This window comes from Mytilus galloprovincialis, chromosome 11 (genome assembly GCF_965363235.1).
Source record: "Mytilus galloprovincialis chromosome 11, xbMytGall1.hap1.1, whole genome shotgun sequence".
Classification (NCBI taxonomy): Eukaryota; Metazoa; Mollusca; class Bivalvia; order Mytilida; family Mytilidae; genus Mytilus; species Mytilus galloprovincialis.
Window position 1 is genome coordinate 68,532,345 of NC_134848.1, and position 7,280 is coordinate 68,539,624.

General features: G+C 31.7%; 1 long non-coding RNA gene across 1 annotated transcript; it reads left to right on the forward strand.

Moving 5' to 3' along the window:
- The first annotated feature begins 911 nt into the window (after window positions 1-911).
- LOC143052688 (uncharacterized) lies at window positions 912-6,673 on the forward strand. The gene is made up of 4 exons (XR_012971207.1): window positions 912-1,069; window positions 2,665-2,759; window positions 5,556-5,652; window positions 6,397-6,673. It is a non-coding gene; the product is annotated as an uncharacterized LOC143052688 (long non-coding RNA).
- The last annotated feature ends 607 nt before the right edge of the window (window positions 6,674-7,280 follow it).

Below are 7,280 nucleotides of genomic sequence, written 5' to 3' on the forward strand. Positions count from 1 at the left end.
CACGGTATGTAAGTTTAAATATTTTAAATGCTAGACAAATCGAGCGTTTCATATTTTCAAATTCAACTGTCTCGAAAGTAAAAGAAATATTGTACCACACACGATGCAAAAAGTTCATATCATTGTAAATACATAAAGAATATACGTGAGGATGACATTTCATTTATATGCTAAATCAATTAAAACAATGACAGTTGAAAGCATGCTCGATTTTAACTTCAATTATGCATACTTGGTGGCCGTTTTTTGTTTGTTTGTAATTTCTATTAGGGGAGGAGTGTAGGCTTTGTCCATAGCAATATCCGTTACATTTCAAAATAAAGTGACTCCAGTGCATGGTTGGCGTAAATATGTTTTTTTTTATCTATATACATTTCATTTCTTGCTCAATCGAAACGTATACCGTTGTACTTTTTCAATAGCTATACATTCAACATTGTACATATGTTGCATTCAAAAGATTTAATATTGTCTTTATGTGTTTAATATGTACCAACTAGTTTGATGGACTGGATAAATGCAGAAAAAAAAACATATTTTTTATATTTCAATCAACCTTCTGTGTGATACGAAATAGACAATAGACGTTAAATATGTTATAAAATTAATAGTTACATCTTATTTGTCAACCAGTAAATCTTCATTGAACTAGTACCCCGTACACGGATTCGATTTGCATGTTGTAGATTGTAGAGAGACATACGGTGTTTACGTAAACATGGTCGTTAATCCTTGTTCGTCAGCATATAGCGAGATTAAAACAATATCATAATGTAAATCATGTATAGTACATATTAGATGCGTTTGTAAACATTTGATATGCAATTTATCTGTATCCATTCTATATCACTAGAAGACAATACCAAATGCACAAGTTCAAGGACTTTCCATCTCAAGGATTTGATAAATATCTAATATGTCAGGTATTTCTATATACGTGATCTAGTTCTGTGTTGTTTGTACTACTATATATTGAACCTATTCACATTGCGGTTATCTCTGGATCATTTGGACATGTCTCAATTATTTAAATTCCTAAGGCTCTGTGTTTTCTCATTTTCATCTGCACGTGAGTAAAAATCATCAGAAATTTATCAAGTTGTACACAAATCTTATAAGTGGATAATGGTATTATTGGATTCGTTAGAGTAAAAATTTCTTTAAAGAAGTAGTTGCAGATCGTAGGTTAAAAGAGTTCGTTTATTCAGTTTGATGGTGTTTTTTTTTGACAGTTTTGGTTATAAGTGTTACAGTTATTAACAAAAACTCCCACTGATTCATTCTATGTTGATCCTAGGTTTATAATGCCACATTTGACTGCATGTTAGCTCCACGGTATACATTTAGAGTGTAGAGCTTTTTTATAAGAAGAACGTATTCACTATAATTGTTAATCAAACCGCCATGATAATATTCCACATTTATTCGATGTCTATTAACAAACATTTAAATACTCTCCTTATATTCAATCTCACAATTTTGCAATAGTTTTGGACTTATGGATTGGAAGTATAAAGAACTATCATTCTGCAGTTTGATTTTTCTTATATATTGTTAATATCTCCTATTATGATTCCTTTTACCTAAAATTTGTATTTGAAACTTTGCATTTAAGGATGTTTGCTTGCCATGTTTTGGAATTTTTGTCAGATTTTCGAAATCCTCTGGTTTTATCCATTTGAATGCCTTAAAATATTTTGCCCATGAACCCCCATTTTTATTTTCATAAATCTTTTCATGTATGATTACAAGCCGTTTGTCAAAGTTTTATAAAATTTTATTTATTTATTAATAGTTTTTGAGAACTTTAACTGGTCAATGATAAAGCTATGAAAAATCGAGAGAGAACATTTTCCCGCCAAAATTTTGATGGCTTATATCTCGAAAACAAGCTCATTGACCCCTATATATTTTTTTTTTTTAGCTTTTTTGGATACTCAATGAATCCCCTATCAATATATACTAGTTTTATAGAAAGTTAATTATTTTGAAACTGAGCAGCGAACATCCTTAAGGCGAAGTGTACGTAATTGCACGCCTCTAGCGGAATACGGGATTAAAAACGTTCGTCGTTAGTTACGCAAGTTATCTCCCTTACTCCAAGAAAGGACACACGAAAGAGAAAGTACTTTCTGCGGTCTATAATGAACTAAAGACCGAGCAACACAAACTCCAACAAAACGGTATATATTTCATACAAGTGTAGAACTATATGAAGCGTCGTAACTGTTGCTGCGACGTCAACAACGTTGTCGTTGTTTTTTGTTTTTTTACACTCAAGATTCAACTTTAACAGTGTATAGCTTGAAAAGTAGCACGGTTGCTAAGGACTTTCTTTGCACCAATCGATTCCTCAGACATTTTAGAATCGTCTCATAAATTTAAAAAAAAATCGATTGTCTAATATAATAGAAAATCTTGGAAATGTAACAATTCTTGCCGAATTTCACGATTTTTCCTATATATATCCTTTGTAATTTTGGTGTATGATACTGTTAACTTCAACAGCTCGTATCTCAAAAACGAAAACGGTTACCCCCTTTTTTTATTTTATTTTCCGATTTATATTTACAAGCAGAATCTAGATGTAAAATTTAAAAAAAAATCCATTGTGTAGTTTAATTACGTACACTTCGCCTTAAGTAGACATTTCCTTTGTTTCAGTTTTACTGGATGAAGGATGCCGACATGGTTGGATGCATTTCCGGGATAGATGTTATATGTTTTCTACAGAAGAGGAAAGTTGGACAAATGCAGAGGTAATGCAATGGTTTCGAATAATAAAGACGGTCTTATGATTTATCGAGAACAATATAAAAAATGTTATTAAATTATGATGGTTCAATTATAACAATCATGTGAGAAAAAAAATCACAAACATACTGAATTACGAGGAAAATTCAAAACGGAAAGCCCATAATCAAATTACAATATCAAAAGCTCACACATCAAACGAATGGACAACTACTTTCATATTCCTTACTTGGAATAGGCATTTTCGTAAGTATTAAATGGCGGTAATCTGTCGCTTCACAATAGAAATTCCTCACTGCCAATTTGAAACGGCTGTTTTGTCGAAAGAGGCATTAATAAATACTTGATAGGAATTATAGTCAAGGTCTGCTTACAATAATCTATATAAAATACCTGTATAGACTTTAAAGCAATTTCAATAACATAATCTACTTCTAACATGTGTTTGAGAAGGTTTGAATTGCCACTTTAGCACGTTTCAACTGCGTAATACATTGCTGGGGTTACCAAATACATTAAAATTGGTATTTGCTGCTTTTCCGCTAAGCACGCAACATTTAATAGTAAAAGCAAACTTAATAACTGGTCGACTCGGATGTTTCCGGTTAAGGTTACATGTCTCCCTGCAGACTGTTTAAAAAAATCAACCTTGTTAAATAGCATATTTAAAATCCGACGCGTGTGTTATGGTAAAGATAATTAATCATCCAGTTCATTTATTAGATTTTAGTTTGGTTTCCTTGAAATTATACGATATATTTGGTTTACAGTTTGATTTAGTAGAAATACCAACATAGCTAGATAATAAATAAATTATCTAATTACTACCACAATTTGATATTAATTAGTATCATTTTAATTTTCACTGTTATTAATAAATGTTATATCAACATTACAAACCTAATCTAGAATTCTATCCTGATTCTATTCTTTTTGGGGGAAATTTTTAGAAATTGAAATGTCACGTCACTTAAATTTGTGCGTTTATCGATTAGTTTAAAGCGGCTGTGATTTTCTATATGCTGGTGTAGGTAATTTATCAATCCATTTTTATTTTGTAGTTAGTCTCTTCGGTGCTATCATTTATATCTATTGCATAATCCTTTTATAAAGATTTACTGTTTGCAAAAGAATGAATCATTCTAAATGATAAGGATGTTCTTATCCCAGGCAGAAAATCCTAGCCGTACTAGGCACAAAGGAGTAGGTCCGGTAAGGGCCGGTTTTGGCCTCAAATTTCAAGTTCATCCGACGAAAGATTTTGGACACTTTTTAAACACTTAAATGTCTATTTAAATTGATTGTGAAAGATTTTATCTGATTCACTCATTAAAAACGCTCCGATTCTAGCTTAAATATGAAAAATCTATCAAATCTGCCAAAAACTTTCACTTTTCATATGGTTTTTGTCAAAAATAACTGTGGCCGCATCCGTGTTCATCCTCGACCTTTATATATGTTATGTATTATCATAAAACACAACTTACATTTCAATCAAGAATGAACACGAATGCGGCCATTTTCATTTATGACGGAAACCGTCTAAAATTTAACTAAAATGCTGAAATTGTGAAGATTTCAGTAATTTAACATGACTTATTGATGCAAGTCACCAATATATGTGCATTGTACTGCCAAAACCAGCCCTTATTTATGTAGAAGAAGCATTATATCTTCCAAAAAATAACTAAAAGTTTTTATTTCAACAACTTTGTAAAACTTTTATATTTTGGGGCCAAAAAGGGGTCTTACTGCATTTTTTTTACTACTCCTTTTTGGAACTTTTGGTCCTCAATGCTTGTCAGCTTTGTACTTTTTTTGGCTTTCGAACTTTTTTCATCGGAGCGTCACTGGTTGGTCATGTGGGGACGAAACGCGCGTCTGGCGTATTAAATTATAAACCTGGCACCTTTTGTTAGCTATTATTCGTGCGTTTCTCTGTCCTATATGTTCTCCCATTTATTAGTTATGTAGTCGTATCATGTAAGACATGTACTGTTATTTTAATGTTATATTTAACATTGCCATAAAAGCAGGAGGTGTGGCATGCGCAACAGAACAAAACAAAAGAGATTCAACCCACCATTTTTTTTTATTAAAATGTCCTGCACCTAGTCAGGAAATAGTCATTGTTATATTATAGTTCATGTTTATGTGTGTTACATTTTAAAGTTGTGTTTCTGTTGTGTATATTGTTCTCTTCTTATATTTGATGTGTTTCCCTCAGTTTTAATTTGTAACCCGGATTTGTTTTTTTTCTCAATCGATTTATGAATTTCGAACAGCGGTATACCTGTTGCCATATATAGCGTGTGGGTCATGTACACAGTTGGGTTAATATTTATTTTACATTTACATTTCCTCTTAATGAATAAGCATATTAATTTGCCGCTGGCTGGTAAATAGCCATTTATCACCACCATCTCTATTCTTTAAATGTTTGCACATTTTGCTTATCAATATAAAAAAAGAAGATGTGGTATGATTCCTAATATAACAACTCTCCACAAGAGACCAACATGACACAGAATTTAACAACTACTGGTCCCTGTACGGCCTTCAACAATTAGCAAAGCCCATACCGCATAGTCAGCTATAAAAGGCCCTGTTTTGTAAATTTCATCCGGATCCTTCAATATGTTTAAACAGTTTTGAACTAACAAACGGCAACATGTATAAAGTAACTTAGGCTCTTTATAACATGATCAAGACTATTTTAAATGTTCAATAAGGACTTAAAAAACTTGAAGTGCAAATATGATTCAATGAGAAAGCCTCATTTGTTATAATTTTTTTTTCAGTTTCGATGCCGTGTTTTTGGTGGACATTTGGCGGAAATACAAGATGCTGAGACAAACAGATTTTTACAGGACAACGCTCGATTGAGGCATGCAAATGGTAATTTGCTTATTCTATCCATGCACTTGTCTGTAGCAAGACACAAATATTTTCCCATTTCTACATAACAACTGGGTTTTTGCTTATTGGAAGTCTAATATACGAGTTAGATATTGTTTAAATACAGAGTTGTCTTCGGGTCGTTCAACTTAATATAATTCATAACTCAAATTATTACTTGAATTCATTAATTAAATCAGTAAAACAGTTATTTAAAGTACCAAGGTCATAATTCAATGTCTACACAAGATTCATCAGTGACGCTCAGATAAAAAAGTTAAAAAGCCAAACAAGTACAAGGTTGAAGAGCATTGAGGACCCAACATTCCAAAAAGTTGTGCCAAATACGGCTAAGGTAATCGTTCTTAAACTTAAATGTGTTTTTAACCAATTTGGAAAATTAATACATCAATTTATAGTGCACAGCTATGGCCTGGTATTTATCCATCCATAAAACATTCGAGAAGATACATGAAATCATCAAATATGTTTGACTCAACAGTATTATGCTTTGCTAACCAAAAATTAAACACGCTCTCAAACTTTAAGATGTAAAATTGTTTTCGATAAAGAAGCGGTTTGGTCATTCTACACCAATCATCTTGTTTGCATTGTTTATTATTCTTGGTTGATGTTTGTAAGATCCGATTTACAGATAAATATCACTACTGATTCATTTAATATAACACATTTTATTTTGTTTAAGGAAATTACAAATACATTTTTATATCTATTTTTTCATAGACAACAATTATAATTATTTCATTGGCCTAACTGACGAGGCAGCTCTTGATGAATGGGAATGGGTACAAAAGGCTACAAAACCTAACTTTACAAATTGGGGTGATAATCAGCCAGATCATCAAGGCAACGATGAGCACTGCGTTTTTCTCTATGCAAATGATCATTATCGATGGCATGATGTGGATTGCGACGACCATGATTTATTCATATGTGAGGAAGAAGATATGAACACAGAAGGCAACATTATTGGTTGAAAATAAAATTGAAAATAATCGTGCATAGACATTTACATGTGTTGTACTTTAAGGTCAAGGATCAGTAAATGAACATGTCCATAGATCTTTTAAAAATTTAGAACTCGATTAGATATTGAAAATATACATCAGAAAATGTAAAAAAAAGTATATGTCACCGACTTCGTTTTCGAGAAAAATTCATTTTTAAAATGGTCCGAGAGGGTACTTAATTACATTGAATATATAGGGGAAATCTGTATTTTTCTTCTACAATTTTCGGTTTCCGGTATAAATCACGTAAACCGCTCCATAGAATTTTTGTTTAAATTAATATTTTCTTCCTCTTTGTCTTACGAATTAGATGATGTTAAAAAAAATATGGTCACCGACTTCGTTTTCCCTGTAGAAGCGACGCAAACTCAAGATTTTGGCAAAAAAACCCATCAAAATTCGTGACGTCGTTATTTTTATTACATAACGTCAAGTTATCATGCTAATTATTTCCAACGTTCTTCGTGTTGATTATGCACGATTATTATGTGTTTCGTATTGATAGATTCTTTTTATATGGATAATTATCATTAATTTTTATTTTGTATATTTTCCAATATTCTTTATTCTTTATATTTAGGCACCCAATTATGCTCT